This window comes from Tyto alba, unplaced genomic scaffold, assembly GCF_018691265.1.
Source record: "Tyto alba isolate M040663 unplaced genomic scaffold, T.alba_DEE_v4.0 Super-Scaffold_14, whole genome shotgun sequence".
NCBI lineage: Eukaryota > Metazoa > Chordata > Aves > Strigiformes > Tytonidae > Tyto > Tyto alba.
In genome coordinates, this window is record NW_024881276.1 from 8,101,557 (window position 1) to 8,129,251 (window position 27,695).

The window sequence follows — 27,695 nt, forward strand, 5'->3', positions numbered from 1 at the left end:
GGTCTGGTTGAAAAAAAAAAAAAAAAAAAAAAAAAAAAATCGCCTCTCGACGAGGCGGGGGCGCCCCCCCACCCGCGCTGCAGCGGGGTCACGTGGTGCCGCCCGGCGCGGGGGAGAGGGGGGCGGCGGGGGGAACCTGCTCTTTGTGGCGGGGTCAGCGGCAGCTCCCGCCGCGCCGGGCGGGTACCGACAAGCCTGGAAGAGAGGGGCACTCCCCGCGCGGGCCTCCCACCGGGGACGGAAACACGCCGGGCGTTGCGGTGTGGGCAGCCCGGGCGGCGGCTTGTGGGTGCTGACCCGGCCCCTATGAGGGGGTGGGTTGGCATGAGGGGGTTGGCATGAGGCGCTGCCATCCTGGCCCCTCCGCCGTGGAGCGGGCAGGGAGAGCCGCCTCACGCCCCTGCGTGGATTGCCCCCCCCCCCCCCCCTCACACAACAGCCTTTCGCCCCGTCTTCCCGGGTTTGCAGCTCCGGCCCGGAGCTGAGGCGGTGGGTGGGTCCAAAGGTAAACAGAGCGCCGGATTATTTCTGGTTGCTGTAGGGGAATGCAAACGTGATGAAATCCTCTCCGCAGGCTCTGCCTCCAGGAGAGCAGTGAGCAGTCAGATGGAACCTCTCGAAGCATTGCTAAGGTTTGACCCACTGAAACTAGCGGAGAAAAAAATACTATTATATCAGTATCGATACACAAAGTGCCCTAATCCCCGTTACTTTCTTTGCCTGCAGGAGAACTTTCTTTGATTTTTCTCTCCAGGCTTAATGATCAATTAAATAAATACTAGCTTCAAGTCACCTTTCCTACACTTCCTTTCCCTTCCCTCCCCCATCCCTCGAATTGCAGACATCTGTTTCTGGCTGCCTGGGTTAAACTCTTCCCTTTGAGCCTCGGTGCTCAGGGGCCGGGGCAGGGAGAGGCTGGGGGAGGGGAGCCTGGTTCTTGTCCTTTGACCTCTGTTGGGATAAGAAAAGTGGGTTAAAAGGTCAAGGAAAACAATTGCAAGGCTCCTTTTGCTTGAATAGCATGCCAAATAAACTTATGCCGGGGATTTGGAATGATCCTTTTATGGGAATTTCTACCTCCTTCGGGATTGTGCAGGCTGACTTTATGGGAGCTGAGGGCATGCTCAATTATTTTGGGGGGAGGAGGCGGCAATGCTTGAGCTCTTCTCGGCACCCTTGTTTGAGGACACAGAAATGCGAGGGAGGAGGAGGGCTCTGCAGCCTGCTTTAACTCCTCTGACCTTCCCTGAAATTTGTAGGCTAATGCATTGGCTTCTTAATTTTTTAATCATTTCTAATCTATAATGTGGGTGTTTATAATCAGGGTGAAAGAATATGGGGCCTGGCTTGCTTTTTACACAAAGTGTACCACTGTGACTCCATTTACTAATGAAATTGCTGCTGTATATGAAAGCAAACATTTTCCTAACTCTCTATAAAATAGTATTTTAGTATCAATACCTGCCTGGTAGTCATATGTGCTAGAACTTTCTTTGAGAAGAGTCTCTATAAGTACATTTAGTTGGTCCTACACTGTTCAGATTTTTACAGAGTAATCTGGCAAACAGGCACCTTCGTAGAGGAATGAGTCTCTTGGAATAAATTTACATGGCTGATAATTCTTAAGAGCTTTTTGAAGAAAAGGATGGATATTTTTTTTAATTAAAAATTCCACAAAATATTTCTTATGTTTAATTTTTTAGAATTTTAAAACAAAGGGCATTTTTCAAAAAACTTCAGTTTCTGAAGGCAGAAAATCATCTTTCTTTTTTTTTCGAGTCAGTTTTTCATCTAAATCTTTGTTCTTTTTTCCTTGTTGGTAAGCAGTTCTGGACAAACCCCCAGGTGCTTGCAAAACTGCACTACGGAAACCACTCGGCATCGTCAGGCGGTTCCCACCGGCACCGCCGGCCTTCGATGTCAGCCTTTCCTGCGGGGAATGCGAGGCGGCCCCACCGGCCGGAGCAACAGGGGGAGTGCTTGTGAAAGGGAACCCCCAGAACACGGCAGCCTCTGTGAGTAGCAAGACTACTTTGCCATCTCTTATACACGTGGCTCAGGGCCTGATCTACCAGTTGTACCAGTTAGCACGATGGGAAAAAAAAAAAACAAAACAAAACAAAAAAAAAAAATCAGCCTATGTGGGCAAGGGACTTTGTGTAGGCATAGTTATAGACTATAGTCAAAATAGGCTAATGTACATGAGTCTGGCACACTGAATGTAGTACACGCATAGTGGGACCAACGATTTCCTACATTTGCGTGTGTAAGAATTCATACTGGGGTTGTGAGCACAGTTCTGAAGTGCTGGTAACCCCAACAAAAAAAAAAAGTCCTTTTGATGTAGCGAATTGGTTGGAACTATTGGATGAGGGAAGAGCTGCAAAAACTGGTATATCAAGTAAGCAGAAACTGTGCTTAGTTAATTAACAAAATTAATTAAATCAATTAACTTTTTGGATAACAGTGAAAGTAAAGTAGAAATTACTTCAGTGCTTTAGAGTGCTGAAGATACCTCTACTGCCTGAGTGTGGATGCAGCACATAGACATCACTCAAATTGTAACATACATTTGTATTTTTAGTAAATTTTCCTCTTAAGAAGTGAGTAGTTTGTTTACATGTAGTGGGAGATCCTGAAATAATAGAGGCCAGTATTCTCAAACACTTCTTTGAAGTATGGATGCACGAATCGCTGCTTCTCTGTTTTTTTGTTGTTCTGGCATGTCTGTGTTAGAAAATATTGCTGCAGTCATGCATAAAAGCCTGTTGTAAACAAAACTTTCACGACACCCAGAGAAGGGTGCTAACCTCAGCACTGTTCTGACAACTCCTGCAGGTTCTGTGACAAGCCATTACGTTCCTGAAGGCGACTACAAAAGATTGGGTGGGCTCATCTTAAACTAGGGAGATCCAGGGTAGGCTGTTTCACTTCATCTCATTGCCTGGCCCATCATCTGTGTTTCTGTACAGAAGAGTAAGTCCCCGCGCCGGGAGCCCTCTGGGGAAGTTGCTCACTGCTGACCCCAGCAGCAACGAGAGGGCTATAGGGTACCCCACAGGGCCTGTAGAGACACGAAGCCCCTTGGGAATATTCCAGTGTCTGGGAGCAAAACTGGGGCTCGTGGGCGGGTGGACCCCACCTGCTTAGGCACGGGTTTGAGAGAGTTGCCATGGGGAGGTGGTCATCAAGCCTCATCTCTGCCCTGATTTACCGTCCAGTGCATGTGTGCAGGCTATTGTTTTATTGTTCTTGCTCCTGAGGATAAAAAGAGGTTCTTTGTCATCCTTAGAGCGAAAATAATAAGTTTAACAGAACAGGCAGTCATCTCTTTTGCGGGGGGCAGTGAAAATATTGCCCTTCTGTGTGAAATTGCAAAACAGAGTAGATCTGCTGGGAGCAGGAAGGGCCCAGTTGCGTGTCGTTGCTGTTCACCCAGGGCTAGGAGAAAAATAGTCCCGTCTCCTTGCTGTTGCTATGGGAACTTTTTCAGAGTTCTCACAACTCTTCTTTCAGGGCTGTTGGAACAATGAAGAATGTTGAGCAAAGAGTATCAACCGTTATCCGAAGCATTTTAATAAATACCAAGCTTTAAATAAAACTGCACCACCATCAGCTCTTGCCAGCTCTCGTCTAATTACTGTTGCAGCAAATACGGTGGCTTTCCAAGAAATCCGCTGAAGCTCCCCACTGCTCTGTTGCTCATCCTTTTGGGTCACCTACCGAGTTACATTCTGCCTTGCGGTAAAGCAAATTCCATGTGTGTTTCCTCACGATGATGCAGTTAATTTATTTACTCTAGAAATTCACTGAAACATTAGAATAGAAAGGCAGATGGTGTGGACTACTTGCGCAAGTCAGAGTCAATTTGTTACTCTCGGCACTGGAAACTTACTGTATTTGATACTTCTCAATTGATTTGCTTTTGTGCCCAACTCTGATCTTTAATGCATTAAAACTGGACTTCAAGTGTACTCATGTATTCTATCATAGAGCAATTGATTTCTCGATCCAGTTGTTCCTTCACCTTAATTCTTTATAAAATGGGCCACATTTTCGACAACCTACATCCGGGAAGCTTCTGCAGCACAAAAGCCACGACATCCCTGTGGACAAAAGTTGCTTATTTTCCAAATACGAATCAGTCACAGGTTTAAGTCAGGACATTTTTTGGTGTTCTCTCAAGGGGAAATTGATATTTTTTTAAATTATTTTTCCAGGATTCACCCAGTATGACAAGTTTGTGACAATTTTATAACTGTTTCTTCTTAAGGTTAGAATTAGTAATGTATCTCTAATTTTATGCAACATCATGAGCATGCCTAGTGACATCATCACAGTACTGACCTGTTGCACTAAAACCGAATACGTTTTCACTATTAGATTTAGGGAGTAAGAAAGAGAAAGGGAGTTTTTTGGTTTTCATTTTAAGCTCTCCTTAAGATTGCTTTATTCTTTCAGAGAATGGAGAAAAAAAGGACTAATTCATGATATAGATGGTAAAAGGAAACCATAAGAGATAAGTATTGAATGTGAAATCACGCTGTTCCTAACCGCAGTTTCAGGGGTGCGGGTGTGAAAAAAGAATTCATGTTACCAGAATAAAAATGTGTGATTCTTCTCTTAAAAATGAGTAAAAATGGAAAGCTCTGTATTAGTACCATTTCTGTGAGTTTGAGCTTAAATGTAAAGTGTGTGGTTTTATGCCGGAGAGTATTTGAGAAAACACTGTTACCAGCTGCCGGGCTACAGTCTCCTTCCTAGGCTTGTGTGAAGGGCTGCTGTGAAGATTAGAAAATTATATCCTTCAGCTGCAATGTGCATAGGTGCACACACTGTGCTATTCCTTGGCTTTCCACCATTCTTAAATTCAGGCAGGGAATGAAAAACGCGAGACTCTTCCCTCCCATCGTTTCAGAGGAGAAGAGCTCCTGCCCTCGCTTCGGCTGCGCTCTGGAGCGGGGAGCTGAACGCCTGCTTGCGTCGCAGTGGCATAATCCTGCTCGGGGGGGAAATTAAAACTGAAGTTCATGAGGAGATCTGTTAGAAATGAATGGGCCAAGGGCTGCTGTTGTGTGGAGAGTAAGGCCAGGTGGCATTCTGCTTCAGAGAGCTCCCGTGATCTGGGAAACAGTATGGCTATTGCCACCACTGTTCAAGGTGGCCAAGTTACTCCCTCACCACACCGTGCAGCTGATGTACATTTCAGTCAACCTTTCTACAGGGAGCAATAGCGTAATCAAGGGTTTCACTCTGTCCTCATCTCTGGCACCCTCCAGTTGTTTTCCCACACTGAGGGGTGGGCTGAGTGCTAACTACACACACCAGTAATTATACGCAGGGACAGGATGAGGCAAGCAGTCTGGTTGCACTTGGGTTGGGAGAGAAAGGATTGGTGGGAAAGTAAAAATCCTAATAGTGCCCATTCCTACTAAAAAAAAAAAAAAAAAAAAAGAGATTGTAAACCTGCCCACATCTGTGCCAGCACACCTCCTTTAAGAGCCCACCTCTCCTCCCTTCCGCTGGGACACCAGATGTCTCAAGTAACTGGGAAGCGAATGGCTTTGCCCAAGAGTTGCATCTCTGCTGGACCACCTCATGGCTGAAGAGAGGAGAAAGCAGAGACTGCCTGGCACCCTGAGGGCACGGGGTCAGGTCACAACTAGCTTAGAGAGGCGGAGAGAAGGGAAAACGAAACTTAACTCACAGTTTCAGCTCAGCTGCACACGTTTTGTGCTGTCAGAGATGAACAACTCTCTTCCAGTCCAGAGTCTCAGCCTGACAGGTTCTGCTCACAAGATTTAGCTGAAACAAAGTTAAATGCATCTGCTAGAGGGGCAGAGAGGGAATGACCCATGAGGCCAAGTTCTAAAAAAAACCCCACTCTTATATGAGTGTGGTTGCTGCTGCAAGGTCACGCAGCAAAGGAACATTTTCCATCCTGACATTTTTATTGTAAAGGTGGTACAGGTATGTTCCAGAATCAAGGAGCAGGAGAGGTAGGGGTGATTTCAGGGCAGTGTTTTCAGAAACGTGGCTATCCTCGGCAGCAAAAGTCCCGTCCACTGCAGCAGAAAGTAAATTACACCAGTGCCGAGTGCCTTTGAAAATCCCACTTAGTCTGGCATTTAATTTCTATCAGTGTTGACAGCAGCTGCTTGCATATTTATTTTTTATTGCAAACTCGTCCTCTGGTCTCTTTGCATACTGCTTTTTTTACCAGCAGTCAGTGTTCCCTACCCCATTTAATCCTGTTCCTCGTCCTTTCTAACTTTCATAGCAATGGATTCTACTTATCCAAGCTCAGTGCATTTTTTTTTTTTCAGAGTTCATCTATATCTATTGTTACTGTATTTTTTTCATCTCTATTAAAACACAATGTTGAAATATATTAAAAATTCAATTGGAAAACATGTTGGGAAGTGTAGACACGCCCTTGGAACAGAATTTAAAAATCCAGTAAATTACAAAAAAAATGTTTCTGTAAATTCTGGGAAAATGAAAAAATAGGGATTTTCTGTGAATTTCACACTAACCACATTGTGATCTTGAGTTGTTGAACACATATGTAACATCCCTACAGGCGATTATTTTTCATACTGTAACTCTGTTTCCAGCAGTAATGGACAACAAAGTTCACATTTTTTCCGATCTGGAGGAACTTCTTACTTTAAGGCTCTAGAGTCTCAGAATAGCTCAAATTACTTGTATTTCTTTTGCTACTCTCTGTTAGTACTTTGAGTCAGCAAAACAGGAAATGTCAAGGGATTGTTGAGGTATGCTCCAGGTATAATAAATGAGTAGAAACAAATTCTCATCTGTTCTGTGTATTAAGAAATCTCTGCTGGATTGAGGATACACTGGTAAAATTGAAGGACATTTCAGGTATTCTCCAGATAAAAGAGAGATTACGGTTCAGAGAGCAAACTAATTCAAGGGCAGACAGATGAGTTCTAAAAGTAAAATACACAGTGGAAAATCTTCCCTCAACTACCAGACTATGCATTAGCTAGACTTAGGTTTGCAAAGAGCAGTTTTTTATGATGATCTAAATGCACAAGAGATCACCAGGCAAAACAACTTTTCCAGGTGAATCTGTACTTGGCAGTTACAGATTACTGTAGATCTCACAGAAAAGAGTTTAATTTGTAGTTTTGGCTCAGATTCCCCCACATAGTTATCTCAAAATTAACATGAAGTCTGTCTACTAGGGGCAAGTAAAGCAGACTTGCACTGGACTGAGATCATAATTTGGCTTGTGGTCTCCTATTTAGACTAGCCTTGAGGTTTGCTTTGAATAAAAAGAACTGAGAAATTATTAAGGAGAACAAAAACATGTTCAACAACAATAATAACCATCATATAATTATGATGTTTTCAGGAAACAAAAAAGTTTACAATGTCCACAATCCTGGAGTTTAATTGATGAAGTTATATAGCTGCATGTGAATAAGAATTTACAAAAAAATAAATAGTATCCACACTGCTATATCAGTCATCTGGGCTATGGATCAACCATCCATTGTCTGTACCTGATACCGTTTCTTTAGCAGTTTTGTATTTGTGGAAATAGCAGTATCTCAGCTAGGGTAAAGGAACATCTCTAAAGATCTGAACTTCTAGTGATTACTAAATATGCATAAAGACAGAAGGGTTTTTTAGTGGTTTCATTTACAAGTAAACATGTACTTAGCATTTTCTGGTTGCTTCAAGTGCAGATGAAGATCCACCTTTGTTAAAAACCTTGTTTAATTTCTGTTACGTGAATTTGGTACTATCATCACTTTTGGTCTGGTCAGCAGTCACTGCAAGTGATGTCTCCTTTTTTCCCGATGTTCTGTTGCAGCCATAAAATTGATCATTGACAGTTCTGAAGTTGCTATAGGCAAATTAATCTATTGCTTTTTTCCCCTTTTCTGTTTAGGAGCCTCCAGAAACAGATGGCAACACTAAGGAACTGAGGACAAGGTAGCCAGTCCTGCACTACAGAATAGCAGTTCTCTATTCCCCTGGCCATCCCATCAGGTCATCATCCTCAGTGAGTGAAGGTAAGGTGTCTACAGGTTAGTAAAGATGCTTCCCAGCATCCACAGGTGACTGATTCAAATACTTCCTCTGCCACTCATTGCCTGTGAGACCTGTAAAGAATTTAAGCTCAGCTTCCAGAACTCCTTAGGCATCTACATTAATTTCTTTCAAGGCATGTGTTAAAATAGAAGAACAAAATAGAAATTCCTTCACAAAGGGTCATTCAGGCACCAAGGCATGGGCTGTGAACGACAATGCTACACAGGCACCTAACTCAGACCTATACAGAGATGTTTAAACTTCAGTATGTCCTGTTTGATATCTTAGGCATCCCCGCACCTAATGTGTTGTCTGGGTGACTCTCACTCCCAGGCCCTTAGCCATTCATAAGTACTGGGAAACTGCAGCGTAAAATTTTGGCTTTTTTATTGATATTCTAAGAGCCACCCGAGAATCGTCATGATTAAGCCCCTTTGAGAACTGAGTTGAAGCATCTCTAGGATCTATCTAAACTCTAGAGCAGATACACACCATATGCTATGACCTAAAGTGCCGCCCTTTAAAGTGCAAAGCATCCAGACCAGTGGATCTGTTAGAGTACTCCATGGCTGTCTCCCCAGCCAAGCACTCAGGTTTTTTTCCAATTGGATATCTCTTTGGGGGAAGGGAGAATAATGTGTATTCACATCGCATGACAATATGTTTTGGGGAGGCGTCTGAAAATGAAAACTGAGAAGCTATTCTAGGTACTTAGATATGCATCCTATCTCTATTCTCTATTGCTGAAATGAAGAGAATAGCAACTTTCAGTATATTCAAACAGAAATTTATCATATTTGTGACATGAGGATAATTCCAATGAGTACTGTAAGGAATTCAGGTACTACAAGCTTGGCCTCTATCACTTAGCCTTGAGTGCCGTATCAAGTTTTGACAGCTTAAATGTGAAATGGATGGCCTCTTGTCCTGCTCTTTTCCCACCTGCCTGATCTAAGATAAAACTATCTCAGAGCCCTGGAGAGAACTATATGCAAAGGAAAGACTTACAAATCCAGATGTTTCTTTCAGATCTTACATCTAGTTATATGGAAGTTACTCTAGCTGATTAATTACATTTGTTTCTGCTACCTATGTGTAGCATTCAGCACAGGAGTGGGAGAGACATCCTCACATTGGTGAAATTATGTCTTTGTTCATCATATCTTTTGATTCAGATTTACTATCAAGATATTGCCCACTCAAGGGTCAGGAAGTTCTGCACCCCATGTTAGGCCTACGGGATCGCACTTCTACTGTTGGCTGTGGCTTGTCCCCAAGGGCCAAGTCAGTCTGTAAAGATACACCTAAACTGCACCGCAGGTACTTTCTGCTGTGTATCTGCAGCCCCACATCATACCATCTGAGAAACCTGCTAGAGCATGCACAAATGATTTTAAACATGAAAGAGGAGAACTGGGAAGCATAATGGGATGGTGAGCATGCTGGTCTCTCCCAGTATGCACACGGGATGCAGCTGGAGAATGCTGACATGCCTGAGCAATTGGGAAGTTTTTATATTTTTATTTTTGGGATCTTTTATGGAGTTCCATAGTTCAATTGTAACCTAAATGTCTCAACGTAGGAGGGTTTCTTGTCAGGCCCTTCAGTCTGATATTCTTGGTCCTTCTCCCGTATGATGTTATCTTATCTGAAGTAATAAGAGACAGGAAAAACCTGCAGAGGGACACATGAGGCAATGAAGAACCACACACCACTAGAAGTGCTCATTGTCTCAGTCTTACCTTTGGTGGCCCTTGTCTCCTGTTTCTGTTCTTGTACGAGGGAATAGCTCTTTGCCATTGTCTCTGTCCTCCTGCATGAACATCTAGCAGACATGTCTGTCTCTGCATGATAATACCGTTGTGAATCTTCCTGGAGTTCTCCAGCCTGAGTGTGGGATTGAGGGCTCCTAACACAGGCATAGAGAAATACAGCTGAAATGATAAAATTTGCTCATCTGTAGCAATTTAGCACAAAATGACAATTTTAAATGTGCTTATTCAAAAGGCTGTCCTGTGAAGACCTAGTAAGTTAAAAGTTAATTTGCTTCTTCAAAAATGGCTGTATTTGCAGCAGTTTTCTTCAAACAGCTCATATCAGTCAGATTGTCTTTACTCCATCCCAAAAAAAATGCCACAGGTTGATTACATTTCTTCAGAAAAGGAAGGGCAGTCATTCCCAGAAATATCTGCGTTAATTACATGGTTTCTGAGCTGCAACACTATGACTTATAGTTCAGTGGTTGCATAAACTCCCCAGTGAGAAATCTGAACAATATTTAATTAGCCTGGTCCTGCTGTGTGATACTCCAAACACCCTGTTTACCCAATTAAGACAAAGTTGCATGATCTTACTGTTAGTAAGTGTCTCTGTATACTAAGCCTTGCAGCTGGAAACTGGAAATGTAAAACATATCTCTTTGTAACTCTTAATTGTGCTATGTCTAAATAACACAAAGCAGATACAGTGTAAGAAGGTAAGAAATCCTTTTCATAACACCTGGCTAAAACATCTGCATGATGCAAAGGAGGCTCAGCTAGCAATAGGATTCAGGTCCATGGCATGTTCTGTTGCAATAAAATAAGACAAAGGACACTTCAGTTGAGAGTGTAGCTCTCAAAATATGCCCAAGAAATGGAACTTCAAAATAAATACACTCTCTACCACAATAAGCATGAGAACTGCTGTATGTGAAATGTACCTGAGGTGCACTTGTACTAGGAGACGGAAAGGAAGGAAGGAACCGCTTAGTGTTCATGTACCTCTTCTCTGCATGCACCAATAAAATGTTTTTGTCCTAAATTTAATAAAAACATAGAGAATATTCAAGTAACATAAGGCAGCTTTTCCAGAAATGCTCGTTGTATTAATGGTGAAATAATTGTCTCGCTTATCGACAAGATAGTCTTAAAAATGTCTTTCACCCTGGAGATCGTCCCATCCAGAAGGGAGACTGCAGAATATTGAACTGCCTCAAGGAGCACAGCAAACTGCAGACCTGCTCTTCTGACTCTACCAGACTCTACTGCAGTTTGCTTTCCTTTTGCCAAGGAAAGGTTTTGGCTTCAGCCTCCATTTTGCTATTATTATTCCAACTGTGAGCTCCTGATAACCTCACAAAAATCTAGTAGTATTCTTCTCTAATTGTTATTTTAAAGTATAAGATCTTTAAGGCCTATTTCAGTGTTTAACTATACAAGTAGGATACATTCTTAGTTTTCTTACACAGCTCTGCAAATAAGTTGAAACTGGAAAATTTGGGGAAAAAAATAGGAAAAGTTTGGTCCATTTGATTTTCCAATGCAAAATCAAATTTAAAAAATCACCAAAACGTAAAATTCTACTTTACATCAAAAAGCTATTTCCAAGCAACTCTAATAGTAACATACACACCAGAAATCAAGAGCGTGAGATCACACAGAATCGTGCTGCATCAACATCTACGTGGAAAATCTCAAAGGAAAATCATGGTCCTTTCAATAAAATCCAAGTGATTTTATCCCTGCGCGTTGAAGAGGCAAATTTGTAGGATGTTTGCAAAATCATATTACAACTAAAGAATATTTCAAAAGCTGTATACTTTACTTTTTGCTTATTTACTCCAGAAGATACCTATGGTACTAATCTTTACATTCCAAGAATTTTCTTGATGTAGATGTGCATTGTTAGTTGTGCTTTGTCCCAGAAGTCACTCTTTTCCAGTGATGGGGAACAGATATGTGTGTGTGTGTGTGTGGGGGGGTGTGAACTGTAGACTCATCCGCTGCCCAGCCACACTAGTTGAAGTCATTTGTCGTAGGTGGCAAGACAGCTAGAACTTAGGTGTTGCCATAGCCATAAGCAACACGCATGTATTGCTCTAGTCCTTCCTGCGTTATGCAAGTTCCTTTGATCATACCGATGTCTCTCTTTAGAATCGCTCTTACATGAAGCCAGAAGCAGCCTGGCAGCATTGAAAAGGTTGGGAAAAACAGCTGAGGCGGGGAGGGAGCTCATTGTCACCAGCCTTTGTAGTCTGCAAAAATTGTTTGGCTGATATTTACATTTTTATGAGGGACACTTAAAACTGTCCCTACTAGGTGGGTGTAACACTAGTGATGTGCATAAGCATTGATGACTAATGCTAGGAGGATGCAGTAATCCCTAATTTTCTGCAAATCCCTGAAGTGAGGAAGAGCTAACCAGATTATAAAATCCTGTCCTTTCTAAGAATCCAAATGAAAATACTTTCTAAAGATTTCATTATGTCTTGCTTTATGTAATTGCATATCTAGTACTTAATTGTCTAATAAATAAAGACAAAAATATATTAAAAGGATGTTAGCCATTAATGTTAAAGTGATCATCAGATCTCAGATAGTAGGAGGCAAACCAAAATCACACTGGCAGTAGCCTTTACAACCTCAAGCAAAAACCTATCCAAAAAACTTGTAAGACCAATAGTCACTACACATCTGTTTGGAGCTAAATTTGAGAAGTGCTGTTAAGCAACTGTTTTCCCTTTTAGACATCTAAGACTGATACTTAGGCAAAGCTGGCAGTTATATACTCCAGGCTCAGCTGCTGTCTAAGTCACCTTGACGCATATGGCTACATCCATACTAATAGCTAACTGTGCCAGGGGAAGTTCATAGGCACTGAAACTCAAACCTTCTATTCTCTTATATGGTCGGAGTGGGGTTTGACTTATTTTGGGTCTGGATCCACCATCGTCATCCCAAACATTTCCCTGGCTTGGTTCAGGACTTTGCACAAACCAGAGACTGTCTCCACATGACGGCATTGGTGTGGACACCCTCCTTGCAGGCTAGAAGAGCTTAATGGTATGGATTTGAGTATGGCTGCAGAGTCAAAGGTAGGTTTGGGGAACACTTAACTTCCTTTTCTAGACATGGCCTAGGTATATGGGAGGGAAATTCCAATGGAAATACCCCATCACTTTCTGCTTTGAGGCATGCATAAATTTGCACCCAGTTCCTGGCCATGATCTTCACCAGATCAGTCCGCTGGTGGACTGATCTGGTGAGGAGAAAAGCGTTCCCCAACCTTAGATCAAATATTTTCTCAGGAAGGGAAGAGACTTGAGTCTTCGTACCCTGTAATGCACATAGCTCATTCCAAAGGTTCCAGCCATCTCAGAGAGCTGATTGTTAGTTGAAGGGACATCGGGCCTCAGACTAGCTGGCTTATTATCACAACACAAAGTATGGAAGTGAAAAATAAGACCCGATTATTTGTTTTCAATTAATTTTCACTACCAGACTCAAAATTGATATTAAAACCTTTTGATACTTGAAAATAATTTTTGTTCTGTTATTACCTTGATATGTATAGTCAAGGCAAAGGAAAGAAGTCTTTCAGACAGCTCAGAGGATCCATGCACACAGAGCATTTCTTTTCTTTAAAAATGTGGTCTTTTGGCTACATTTTGGCTTCTGAACCACATTTAGCTACAAAAATAAATTGCCTTCCTTTCAAAAATGTTGAGTGCTCTTGAATCCTACTGCAGTCGTGCTCCCACATATTAAAAATTCTAGGCTGGAAGAATTTTTAAGCACTGTTTAGTAGACAAAAGCCTAAAGGTTTTGTTTACAGACTCTTTTACAGAAGAATAATCAAACTCTGTAGAGAGCTGCTACTCCACTTACTTGCTAGCCTTATTTTGACAGCCTTTGCTAGTCTGCCCTAGTTTGAAAAGGGTGGGTTGTTGTGGAAGCCAAAAAAGTGAAATCATATTTACTGTCAAAAAAATACGTGTGTTTTAAGCTTTCATCTACCACTAGCAAGTAATCAAAGATGGCAGTGGTAGCAGCCCTTGTAGTTAACCCAGTGCATGTTCATTAAACGGCAGGGGGTACCCACAGTGTTTATTTCAGTAAAAACAATTAAGCATATATATATTTTTTTTTTTCAGCGTTAATGATTCCCTGTTGACAGAGCTGAAAAGGGAGTGCTTCTTGAGTTTCCAAGAGTGATTATTAAAGAGAAATGACTGTCAGTCTTCTCATTTGGGTGAATGCCAAGCAGACCAAAGGTGACAAAATAGGGGAAAAAAGAAAAGAAAGAATATTCAAGGCTCATTATCGACATGCTCTGTCTTTTTTATTTTTTTTACGTTGTCACAAATGAGCTTCACAGCTTTCCCTTCATTATCAAACCACCGGCCGTAATACAGTCCATTTTCCATTACCTCACAATGTTGTTCCACATACGCCTGAAATGATTTCTGCTTCCTAATTTCTTTCTTGGAATCATTCATCATTTTCTTTATAAAATATTACCTCTCGTACTGCTGTTTCACAAGCTTGTCCCCCATCTGTGGAGGATTTTGCTTGCACTCCAGCGAGCTGTTTCAGGAAAAAAAAAAAAAAAAAAAAAAGGGGGGGGCAATTTTCAGTCTTTCCAAGGCTGTAGACAAAAAAAAAAAAAACAAAAACAAAAACAAAAAACCAAACTGTAATGGTGCCAGCACACCATATTCTCTGGACACTGTGGTTGTTAGGACGTAGGCTAGGAATTGGGTGCACAAAAGATGAGAAGAAAGATGCTCTTAGCACTATTTGATAAAGTAAAAATATGTGAATGAATAAATTCTTGGCCCTATAAAGGTGTGGTGCACTTACAGGTTGGCTCATCCTGTTACTCAGAGTTAGTAAATGTTCATACACCGAGTCTTTCATACTGCTGCAGACTAAATTCTGCCGGCTCATCATGATTGTTATCTCTACTGGAAAGCAAGCAAACCTCTCATCTGTATGAGATTTGATGTGACATTCTGCTTTTTAGCCAATTCCAGCTGGCTGCTCCAAAAAGGCAGGCAAAGTTTCATAGGTACCACAGCTATTTCTCTTTCTTCAATCCCCTGAAACAGTAGCTGTGGGGTTATACTTTAAGCTGTGAGGTAAGAAACCATAAATTCTTATTCTATTGTATATAGATTTTTTTATCACCTCTTCTGCCAGCTTTGTAGCAATCCAACTGCAGTAGATGACGTGACTAAACGGCTCCTTCTCTCTATCTCTCTCTCGTCTCTTTTGACAGTCTCCCTTCTTTGACACATCCCGGACTGCACTGTATGTATTTCTCTGGACTTCATAATCTGTTTTAGATCCTGAATTACAAACCCCAGCCATACAAACACCATTCCTCTCTGTCTTGTTCATTCCTACCTTAAACACAAGTGAAAGAAAGTTTGCGTATGATCATTTTAGGCAGAAATGGGAAGGCAGTGCAGAATAAAAATCCTCTGCTGGCATAAATTTCAACTGCAGTCTGTTTATTTCGGTAGAATTATGGCTGAGGATCAGCTTCCTGGTAGATCATGTTCATTCAGCCTTTCAGGCAGATGTATGACATATATCTTCTATGATCAACCTATCATGGAGTGACTATACTATAACCTTTAGCAGAAGGCAAAATAAACTCAGGAATATACTCTCCACTGACTCCTGTCAAAACGAAAATTTTGTGTAAATTTGAAGACAAATGGACGTAAGCAGCTGCCATGGGAAGGGGCAAAATCAAACCAGATTGTTTCTGTAGTTTGGTTACATCCAGTCATCAGGTGAAAAGTAGGAGATTTAGGATTTGAAATGAGTTACTAGCCTTTTTAGTGGTGGATAAAAACTTCTGACTGGCGTGTAATGTTGATTGTCTCTATAACTTTAAAAAGGTGGTTTATTTAATTTGTACAGTATAAAGAGTATTTTATGATGTAAAATGTTACAAACTCTACATTAAATTGCTTTCTTAGTTCATGGAAATTATTCCAGTTCTTGTCATTGCCACACATTTTCTTTGTTGGTGGTAGTGTTGGCAAATTAGTTCAAGCAGTATGTTTTGGTTGTAGCAATATGTGTGAGATCACAGGGAAACAGGGACTGCTCTGTCCTTCAAAGCATAGGGTTTCATAAGATGGTTCTAGCTGGGAATTTGGCTGTTGCCTGAGTCACTGAGCTCAAAAGTTGGAGTTTAACATTTTTTTGGACCGGGAGGGACATGCTCAGCTGCTATGCAGCCGTTCTTCACCAGGGGTTATCAGAGCATTAAATAATTCAGCCTCACTTTGTCCTCCTGAAGAGCAAGTAAGCCCCTGCAAGGTCTCTGCACCACTCTGTTGGGCCAGTGCAAACAAGGTGTCTGGGGATGTTTCTTCCTCACCGTTTCCTGGCATTCCTCTTGTTACCTGACGTACCTCCTCCTCAGCGAAAACTGGTTCGCCATATGGTTTTGTTTTGCTGAAAGGAAATCCGTCAAACCTACCCACCTTAAGATAATAATCTCCTCGCCGCTAGTTATCACGTCAAGGTTGACACAACAGAGATGTAGAAAGCCATCACCCTGTTGGTGAAAACAGCCTCACTGTGCTCAAATCCCCAGCCCAGTTGCCACTGAGCCATAAAAAGGTGAGGGTCCTTCTGTGACTTGTCTGAGAAAAGAACCAGCTACTGCCTGGAACCACTTTCATAAGGTTTTTAGTGTCCTGATACGGTTATAATTCATGCCAATCTTTTCAGTTTGGAAACTGGAGTCTGGGTTTTTACAACACAGCAATTCTTTAAATGCTCACATTATAGAATAAAGCTCCACACATACACACTGGGCCAAATCCCAATGCCACACTGATGTAAATTCATAATAAATCTGTTTATGTCAGTAGTGATTTAAGTGTTTATCAGCTTTATTACAGCTTCTGGATTCTGTAATGATACTTTGATTTTTAAAAATTATTTCTGATGTGACAAGGTCAGATATATATGGTTAGAATAAAAATAACATATAACTGATTTAAATAAAACGTAAAACCTATTTTATTAACCTTTGAAATATACTGGGTACGATAGAAACTAAGTCACTCATTTAAAAACCAAAGCCAAAACCAAACAGAACTGACCCTCACTTTTAATTCTTAGTTTAACATTCTGCATACAGTGAAAACCCTAATAGTACTTACTTTAAAGTGTATCCTTGCAAAACAGTAGTTACATATCAACAGATACCATCCCTTTATATTTTATCTGCTGTGCTGCCTTTTTAATACAGTTTACAAATGCACTAACTAAATTTAGTGAGTAATGAACTAGTAAAAATAATTATTAACAAAGAATGGCCTTTAGCTAAAGCTGTAATTCTTTGCACTGGTGAAACAAGATACATTAAATGCTGTAAATGAGGCAGGTTTACTTTTTATTATTATTTACTTAGAGCTTGGAATAAATTTCCATATACCCTGAAGACAATGGGAGGTTTGCTCTTCTCTTTGATAAAGCTAATACTGGATATTCAATTTCCAATTTGGAATATAGGATGTTATTCATATATCATGGTTCATCCTGTTGCTTAATGAATAAAATTTTGTCTTCTGTGCTTTACACCTTCCTGAGCCGCCCTGGTCTGCTACTTAGAGCAGGTTCAGATGACACAGATTTGGGCCAGTCTGCCTTATGGCAAGACATTAGCATATTTTGGTTGTCCGTATATTCTTCCCTAGGCTGCTGTCCCTGGACATAGTCAAGTTTCCACCTGATCTGGTGTGCCCATTCCTGTCTCCTCTCGCGGCCGCTGCTTTTAAACTAGAGCGAGTACCTGGCAGTCTGCCCCAGAGCGAGCACCGCGACGCCTCTGCAGGGAGCCAGCGCCCTTCTGGGATGCTCATTCCTCGTGCTCACAAGGGGTGGATTGTTCACCTTACACAATGGGCTTGGGCTCCAATTATAGTGTACAGCTATGCTTTTGTAGGGAAGCACCCTTCAGTTAGTCCAAGTTTTCCATAGAACTTGTTTACAAGTTGGCAGACTGTGCAGTCCAAAACGGTAATAAAGGGAGTCCCTATTACCAAGAAATGGAGAAGATTTTCAATTTGTGCAGTTTCTCTCATCCTCCTCAGAGAGTCACAATTGGGAGACAGGCATTTGTAGTGATATAACCACATTAATTAAATCATTGTGGTAAAAAACTTTTGGAACAATAGTATACACTGACCGTTTGTGCAATTTTTAGCGTTCTAGGTGTATTCTCTATTTTTTATGGAATGTAATGTTGTCTCACATTGCACCGGCCCTGGAATTAGGATTGATTTTAAGGAAATAATTTCTTAGCTCCCAGCTAGGCCATGACATTTGGTTATTAGAAAGAGAACTATTTCTAGATACTGCTTTTCTGGTCTAAGACACAACTTTGCACCAGTCTTCAAAGCACCGCAGTTGTTCTACTTCTTAGACAGTTTGATTTACTAAGTCTCACACTTTCCTAAGTTTTTTCCCCCCTTGCCTTGTTTGGGCCTTTATTCTTTTATGTTGTGTCAGTTATAGCACAGTGCCAAAACCTGACCTGCAGATTAAACAAACACAGAAACTTCAAAACATGTTGAGTCTGACTGTGGAGCCTCTCCTATGTGGGGCTATGTTGCAGCAAGGAAATTCTTCAAAGTGTGTTCTGTTTTCACTCTCCTCTAGTGCTGAGTGTTAAACATTTCTTTTACTCTTTTCTTTTTTTTTTTTCCTTTCTCTGAGCTGTATTGTTAGTGTCGACTCTGTTTGATCCATGAGGAGAGCAGATTTCCTGCTTCTGCCTAAAACACACTTGAGAACCTTTTTACTAGAGCCAGTATGAATACTCTTGCACTAAGGAGAAAAAAAAAAAAAAAAAAAAAAAAAAAAACAGAAAGAATGCAATTTGTTTTTACATAATACTTTCATATACAAAACGCAGCAAGCCAAAGTGGTATATATACCAAGAGGTACCACGGCAAGCTCATCCCACTGTGTTTCCCCAGAGGTCGCAGCTTGAAATTGAGAGCTGTGCAGAACCAAATGCTAAAATTCCGCTGCTGCTCTGTGTGAACTGGTTTTGCAAGTGGGTCCCTCTGAAGTCGGGCCATCTATGATGATGATGTAAAGGATAGTTTGTTTTTTCTCTCGGTTAAGTGTTGTTGATTTCACACAAAGAAGAGGGGACATTGGCATTGCAGATGTGCTCTTTGGTTTCAGGATGTAACTCTTTTAATTCTTCAGCATTTTGGGGGCTCTTATGAAGTGTATCCATGACATTTGAATGCTCAAAGATTGTAGCTGGCTTCTATTGCACAATGGTGCCTCATCAGGGTTTCATGATTCCTGTGTGTTTGCAGTGTAAAAGTCATCTTCCAGTTTGAACCACTATATTGTGTATGGAAGGTGGAATCTATCTCTTCACTTTAGGTGTCTACATCTGAGCTAGTCACCATAAGTTTCTTTTAAAATCAATAAAAAAACAGAGGCAGTTCTAGACTGTGATGTTGATATCTACAGTAGGATGAGGTGAGTCACACTCTAGAAATGATAATATTTCTTGCTAACCATAAAGGAAATCCGTACAGCAGCTCAGTCATAAATACCTGCATTTGGTCAAATAAATCTCACCCGCACTGTGCTGTTTCTATGCTGCATAATGTTCACACAGAAACAATTTATAGTTGAGCAAAAGCTTTTTGTTCTTCAGGACTCCTGGCACCAGGAAGCAAGGAATGTAAGTCCAGGCAGAGAGACATGCTTCTGTGGCTGTTCTGCTTCTGCCGCCGAAACCTAGTCAGAGCTATCTCGACTACCTATATAGCACTGCACTGTACAGCACCAGCATCCCTTTTATTGCGGAACGTGCATAGAAGTAATGCTTCATTTTACATGTTAAGATTTTATTTTCACTTCTTTAAATTTTTGCCAAAAACATTAGCTGAACTTTATTTCAATTGGATTTTCTTGAAAAGTTTCACCTAACATAACTTCTCCTTTCCCAAGGATGAAATATGAAACAATCTCTTTATTTTTTCCATATTAGTTATTTTCTTATCTCTCTTGCACTTCCATGCTGTGAAGAAGTGACTTAAAAATGGGTCATGGAGATGGGCCTGGAATATCTCTGATCATTCCATCAAAAATGCTGACCCAGCTTAGCTACATGAAAACTCGCAGACGTTCACTGTAGAATATACATGTTACAGAGCAGTGTAGCATAAGTACTTTCCCAGCAACTCATTTTTTTTTAGCTGTCAACAGCTACCACCACAGCTGTGATGCTTAATGTTGAAACTAAGAGTAAGTGTTGTCTCTTGTGCTTATCATACCTCTGTGTTTCCAGCAACTAACTTGGTGGAGGAAGGTGGTAACTTGGTTAAATGCAGAGAGTGAGAAAAATAGATAGTTAAGAACAAAGAAAAAGAAAGATGTGAGGCAAGAAGAAAAAAGCTCTGAGGATGCACTAGGAACAGAAATAGGCAGTTAACAGGTGGAGATTTAACAGAATGCTAGGTAGCTGGGTTCACAAACCAGGTCAAAATGGGGAAAAAAAGAGAAAAATTAAGGGCAGGTGTGTGTAGTAGGCTGAGGCAGGAGGCAGAAAAGCAAGCAGGTGGGACAAGGGCTAAGGAGAAGAGAGAGAAGAATCTCAGTTTTCTAGGGCCATAGAATCTGGGCATGTCTCTGGCCACCAAGCATAAGCATGACCCTAAAATTTTTCTAAGATTGAGGTCCATAATAGGACCACATCAATAAATACCATTTATTTAAACTTGGTTATCTGAGGTTAGCATTTCAATCTCAAATTATTTGTCAATATATATACACTTCACATATAAATCTGTTCCCTCAGATTTCCTCTTCCTGGTGTGCTATTTGATACAGGGGAATGCAGCAACCAAAACCCTCATCAGCGCACAAAACAAGAGCAAACAGGTTTTGTCTGTGCACGTAAAAGCAAAGAAGTGCGGCAAATTCCCGTACATCAGATGTAAAAGAGGTGTAGAAACATGCAGATGGAAACTGAGATTACACTAAAAATGCAAACCTACAGATTATGTTATCTATTAAGAAGAAATAGAGGAGGTGCATTAGTTTTATCTTTCTTTTTTTTTTTTAAAGTTCCAGCGCAGACCTTCACAAGTCTCACTTGAACATTTCATTCAAGTGAAAGCAAATTCAACTTTACTTCAGCTGGCTACAATGTCTTTGTAAACTATCTCAGTCTTTCCATCCTAAGAGTACACTACTAACAGAGCCAAATTCTTAATAATATATTGCATGACTCCAGACAAAGCATTTATCTTTGATCCAGAAAAATGTATAATGGCACTGGGTGAGCTCTTTACTCAGAAATAGAAAATAGCATTTGCTTTCTTCTTGTGCAGTTTAATGTTAGCCTGAATGTTTTCTTGTTTTGATACGGCTTCTTTCTTCAGTTTATTGGAATAAAATCTGGAAAAAAAAAAAAGCAACCAGCGCTTTTCCCTTTCTCCATCATTCAAAAAAAAACACTGTGAAGCTCTCTTCCTACCCAGATGAAAGCTTAGCCACCTACTTTAGCGCCTAGTCTCTAAATTGGAGAGACGTGATTTGATGGATGGACCACTGAGTGGATAAGGAATTGGCTGGATGGTCACATTCAAAGAGTTGAGGTCAATAGCTCAATGTCCAAGTGGAGAGCAGTGAAGAGTGGCATTTCTCAGGGGTCAGTATTGAGACCAACGCTGTTTAACATCTTTGTGGGCAACAGGGACAGTGGGACTGAGTGCACCCTCAGCAAGTTTGCCAACACCACCCAGCTGTGCGGTGCGGTTGACACGCTGGAGGGCAGGGATGCCATCCAGAGGGACCTGGACAGGCTGGAGAGGTGGGGCTGTGCAAACCTCATGATGTTCAACAAGGCCAAGTGCAAGGTCCTGCACGTGGGTCGGGGCAATCCCAAGCACAAATACAGGGTGTGTGGAGAATGGATTGAGAGCAGCCCTGTGGAGAAGAACTTGGGGGTGTTGGTTGACAAGAAGTTCAACATGCCTGGAAATGTGTGCTCACAGCCCAGAAAGCCAACCGTGTCCTGGCCTGCATAAACAGAAGCATGACCAACAGGTCGAGGGCGGTGATTCTCCCACTCTACTCCACTCTCGTGAGACCCCACCTGCAGTGCTGTGTCCAGCTGTGGGACCCCCAACATAACAAGGACATGGGCCTGCTCGAGCAGGTCTAGGGGAGGCCGTGAAGATGATCGGGGGGCTGGAGCACCTCCCTTGTGAGAACAGGCTGAGAGAGTTGGGGTTGTTCAGCCTGGAGAAGAGAAGGCTCCGGGGAGACCTTATAGAGGCCTTCCAGTACTTAAAGGGGGCCTGCAGGAATGATTTGGAGGGACTCTTTATCAGGGGGTGTAGGAATAGGATGAGGGGTAACGGTTTCAAACTGACAGAGGGCAGATTTAGATTAGATCTAAGGAGGAAATTCTTCACTGTGAGGGTGGTGAGGCACTGGCACAGGTTGCCCGGATAAGCTGTGGATTCCCACTCTCTGGGAGTGTTCCAGGCCAGGTTGGACGGGGCTTTGAGCAACCTGGTCTGGTGGAAGGTGTCCCTGCCCGTGGCAGGGGGGTTGGAACTAGGTGATCTTTAAAGTCCTTTCCAACCCAAACCATTCTATGATTCAGTATTTCCATTTTCTTCTCCCACTATAAAACACACCCCTCTTGCCTTCTTCCTTTATACACCTTGCAGCTGAGCTGTAAATGAGCTCTAGATGCATGAGCTCAGTAACCTGTTTTTTCCTAATGTGAAGGCTTCCTAGGAAAATTGGATTGTGTTTTCTAACTGAGCATCACTGTAGCCATTGTCTGGAGAGTTTCCTATTGCTAGAGTGAATGCTACAGAGCTACTCTATTTTTACAGAAAAATAGTTTGCTTGTAGGAAAACTGTATCAGTGGCTTGCACACCACCTTCATGAGCACAGCCTGCAGACACTCCTAAGGGGGTGGAACCGTGCAGGGTATATTGTGCAGAAGTCCAGAAGTTGTGACATATCTGGAACTTTGGCAAGGTTTGCAGTCTGTATCCAGACTGGTCTTTCCTAATTTAAGAGTAGCCACATGATTGCATACCCTAGCTAACAGAGTTCATACTGAGCACTCCACTATAGTATCTGAATAGTGTTTTGAAATTTGTTGCTAGAGAGATGCCAGGAGTATAATTTAGTAGGCCATTCTTCCACTTAATTTACTATCAATCTTCGGTCCGTTTCTTCTGTGGGATGACATGCAGGGACTGTTAAATGTGTCCGGATTTCACAGTTAAGAACATCATACCTTTAAGTTAGTGCCTTTCCTCTTGAAAGGGCCTAGTGTGGAAATGACCCCACCACCGCATAAGCTAGTGGCACAACTGTAGATCAGACTGGCATGGGACATGGCCTTTGGCGCGCTTCTTCATGGTGCTGAGAGATGGGACACCTCGGGATGCTCATGAGTGGGGCTGGGACACAGCCTGTTTGCTGGAGGGGATGGGGCTGGCGGGTGGCAAAGGTGCAGAGGGTGCCTGCTGACCACCCACCCGCCTGCCTGCCCACCAGGGCCACGGGCTGCCGCGTGTCTGTGGCAGCAGCAGCGTGTCCCGGCCACCCAGAAACCCCTGAGCCCACAGTGTCGGTCTATGGAAGGTGCCCAGGAAGTCATACGCAGGAAGAGCCTTGCACCCTGGCATCCGCAGGGGTTGGGAGGGAGGGTGGAAGAGAGGGAAAAAGTTCTTTATTTAAAAATGCTCGGTATTGGTTTTCCTTTGTTCCCTCTTCCTCCTCAATTGTTTGAGCTCTCTACTTTTTCAGGGGAGTTTACTGCACGAATGTATAGTTCAGTCATGATCTTTCTCAGGTTGTCGAGGCGGAGAAGATAAACATCACAAGTTGTCCATGTTCTTCACGGGATAAATTTCACCTAAATTTTCACGTCTATCACCAGTATTTGTAAATGAGGGAAATTTAGGCGCAGTAGTAAAAATGAAACAGTCTACTTTGGTCTGAACGTGCTTACCTGCAAGAGTAAAATATTTTTCAGGTAAAGGAGTAGTACGCAAATCAACTGAATTTTTGATCAAAGTTTGAAGAGGTTGAGGAGGTGGATGTAGGAAGCCTTCAGCCTATTAACCTGCCCTCTGTCCTTCAGCTGGACTTAGAGGTGACCTTTCTTTCAGCAGATGAGCCGAGAAAACCAATGCATAGCCAGATGCACATTCATTCCTGCTCTAAAGTTTTGAAACTTGCAGCTTCCTCTGCTTCCCTTGAAATTTTTTCCTATATCTTAATAATCACAAAGGTGACAACAACTCTGCTTAATACCTCCTTTGACTGATATATATTAAGGGAAATGTATTCAGTCCCAGTTCACCCCTGGTCTACTGCAAGTCTTTATTTACAACCACTCTGTTTCCAAGCTAATAAGTCTTATAAACTAAATTTGATTTTTTTTTTTTTTAAATAACCTATGAATCTTAAGATTCAATTGGAAGCTTTTGAAGCTTTACAGCATATAACTGGAGCTGATCTCTTATTCTTTATTCTTTAACCTACAGGTCAAGCAATTATTACTTTCTGTCTCTAATTCTGTGCCAGCCTATTTTAGCCTGCCAACTGTCATGTTGGTGGATTGAGCTTTTTATAGTTCTACATTATACATTTCTAGTCCAAAGAATAAAACATTTTTAAATTAAAATGCATCATTTTCTAAGAAAACTGTTAATACAAATATCAATAATTTTCAACTAAATGTAATAAAATTATAGTCCAGTCTGATGCTGGTTTCACCATTGTGACTAGACCTAAAATTAAAGACACTGGCTTCTGTTGGCTTCAAAACAAAGATCCAGAAATTAAATCCATTTTCTCTATAAACAGGTTCCAAAATTTTTTTTCAGGACCTGAATAAATCATTATCTTTTCATGATTAAATTATGTGATGGTTGTAAATGTGGTCACTTGCATGAAAATGTGTGATTTAATATGTCTGGCAGTCGAAGAAATAGGTTTCCGTGCTAAAGCTGCATGGACTTTTAGCAGGGGAAGGACTGGATTAACAGGGGTAAATTATGTTTATTGTTTTGTAATCTGCTTTTGTTGCCTGACTTTTTGGACAAGAGCTGGATAAGAGTGTGGTGAGAAGTAGCTGGTGAAGGTTGTCTCACCTGCTCTTTTTGTGATGTGGCTCCCTCCATTTACCCAGTAGGTGCTTTGTGGTGCTGGATAGATGCCTCGTGTGCTGTGGCCTGAAACAGAGTAGATGGCCATGTCTCTTTGTGTCAGGTGCCTGACAGTTCTGGCTTCCAACCTTTTTATTTTGCACCTTCCATCCTTTTGTGTGTGTGTGTGTGTGCACATACATGCATCTGTCTTTACATACATATTCGCATATGTACATGTGTACACTGAATTTGTGCAGGGCTTGGATAGCAGTAATGTAAATTGCAAGAGCAAAACATAGAGGATAAAATGCTCGTCCCTGAGATGTTTTGTGACCAGTAGTTAGAAAAGTAGCCTCACAGTGGAAGAGCCTCTGCTGTGCATAGTAGAGAGGAAAGATTAGCAAAAATAAATGGCTACTGGTGGCAAGAAAAAGAAGATGATATAATCACTGGGAAGGAATAGAAGGCAACATGGTATTACTTTTCAGCTTGTTCTCATTTATACTGATCTGTAAATTATACAATGCCTGAAGGTGTGCTGGGTACTCTGTAGACACTTTCCAGAAAGAGTGTACAACATACATATAGGCATTGCATAACCAATAGGATTTGCACTAAATGGATGGTGGAGTAAAAATAGTAACAGCAAGACAATGAGCATACTTAGACTTCATGTGATCATGGCTCAAGCTTTTTGCTTGAGGCAAAATCTTTTCAGGGACAGTGCATGAAATACGGATGTTGAAGAGACAAACGCATGTAAAAGAGAAAGAGGGGTAGAAGTAAGGGATGAACAAAAGTATCCAGGGCATAGAAAATCAAATGGTGATAATGAGAAGACAGCCAACTGGAATTACGTGAAAACACATTTCTGGAATTACATGAAAATATATTTGACAAATTGTGGGGAAATCCGAACTGAGAAAATTTTGTAACCAACTTAGCAGTAACCAAAGAGTGGTGCTGGGTTGGACCATGTGGCAGAGGACCTTTTTCACTGTAGGGGCTATGTCTTTTCCCACATGAATTACTACACTGAATTAAAGGGCTGCCAGACTCCAGCTGGACAGGTTGTCTAAGCTAATTCATAGAGCTTTACTTATTTTTAAGAGAAAGGAGAACATTGTGACTGTGGAATATGAGGCATGTCATAGAGAAGTGAACAAAAGGCAGGAAAGAAGAAGTTGTTAAAATTAGGAGATAAGCAGGAAGTTGTTTTAAGTGTGAAACAGGCAGTGTACTGTCAAAAGGGAAGTATATGGGAGAAGGTTGAAAAAAATTTCAGGTAATTAGTTCACTGGAGAGATTTTTGTATGTTCTATAAGTTTATGCAGTGGGACAAAGAAAATAGGAGAAATAAAAATACATGAATCCAGATTGGATCTGAACATCACATCTCATCTGATCAGACTTGACCAAACCACACTGATGATACAAAACTTAGCAGCTAAATGTGAAGACTGACACTTTCAAAGAGACAGAAGTAGATGGAAAGGAGGAGGGAGAAATTAACTTGCCTGTAAAGGGAATTTTGTAAATCTCCATGGTACAAACTGTATGTTGCTCAGACTGTTTTAAAATATATTAACCAGCTGCATATGGAATTTTACACTCTTTACATTGGTCCCTGGTATATAAAAGGATAAGAAGAGAGACAAATTTTTCCCGTCCTAATGAGTACACTGTATTTATGCCAGGCTAGCTAGCCCATGTTCACTAGCCTTTTGGAGATGAAGGTGCTCATGAATAGGTACAGCCAAAGCACATGGTACTTGATCTACTCCCAGCCACCTGATTATCCCCCAGGGACTATTTCAGACCAGGTGTAAATTAGAGCCTCTGAAAAACAGGAGAGTCTCAGAAGAGCAGGTGGGCTTTATGTGTCCAGAAGGGCAAAAAAGGCTGTTAAAATAACACATCTGTGTTTTTGTCAAGTAGAAGACAATGAGGAAAGCCTTAATCCATTTTTCAAAGGCAATAAGAATCAAGCCTTGGTAGAAGATCTAAGCAACTCCAAATAATCAAGTACAGAAAATAAACAGAGAAAGATGATATTTATCTGATCATTTGGAGGAAATAAAGCTCAAGATACTGATGAGATGTATTCAGTTTTAGGCAAATTTTACTTCCACTTGAATTACTGGGAAAGTCTTATTGCCTGAAACGGGATTTAGAATATTAAAAAACAACAGTTAGATCACGAAGACATAAAAGTCACTGGCACAACCTTTTAAACATAACATGAAATGTTAATCCTGGGAATTCAGGAGACATTTCTCTGACTTTGGTTCCAAAAAGCTGTTGGGGAACCATTTCTGAAGTTGTATTTATCCAAATACTTTATTTTCTAATTTTCATATAGCTATCAATCTCCTCAGAACTGAAGTAGAAGTCTTTTGCTAGAGCTTCCAGTACTGTTCTTGGATCTTTGTATCTGCCAGATCTCAACTGTACTTTCTAAAACCACATAGCAAGTTTTTCTGGCCTTTTTATTGGCATGCAAGCTCTTTTCAGTACCAGTTCAACAGAAACATGAGCTAGATGCTATTTCAAATATTGTAGTGCAAAACCATCAGCCCAAGTGTACAACACTTCTGTAAAAGAAAATGAAACCTGAATAAATTTAAACACATTTGAAAATATTGTAACCTTGGATTTTACTATCGCACT

General features: G+C 41.3%; 1 long non-coding RNA gene across 2 annotated transcripts in view; it reads left to right on the forward strand.

Moving 5' to 3' along the window:
* The first annotated feature begins 375 nt into the window (after positions 1 to 375).
* LOC116960159 overlaps positions 376 to 27,695 on the forward strand; it is a 34,562-nt gene continuing 7,242 nt past the window's right edge. The window contains exons 1-3 of one of the 2 annotated variants that reach the window (XR_004406233.2): positions 376 to 632; positions 1,828 to 2,015; positions 7,925 to 8,048. This is a non-coding gene — a long non-coding RNA (uncharacterized LOC116960159). The remainder of the gene's footprint in view (positions 633 to 1,827; positions 2,016 to 7,924; positions 8,049 to 27,695) is intronic. The other variant, XR_004406232.2, reaches the window with a different exon arrangement.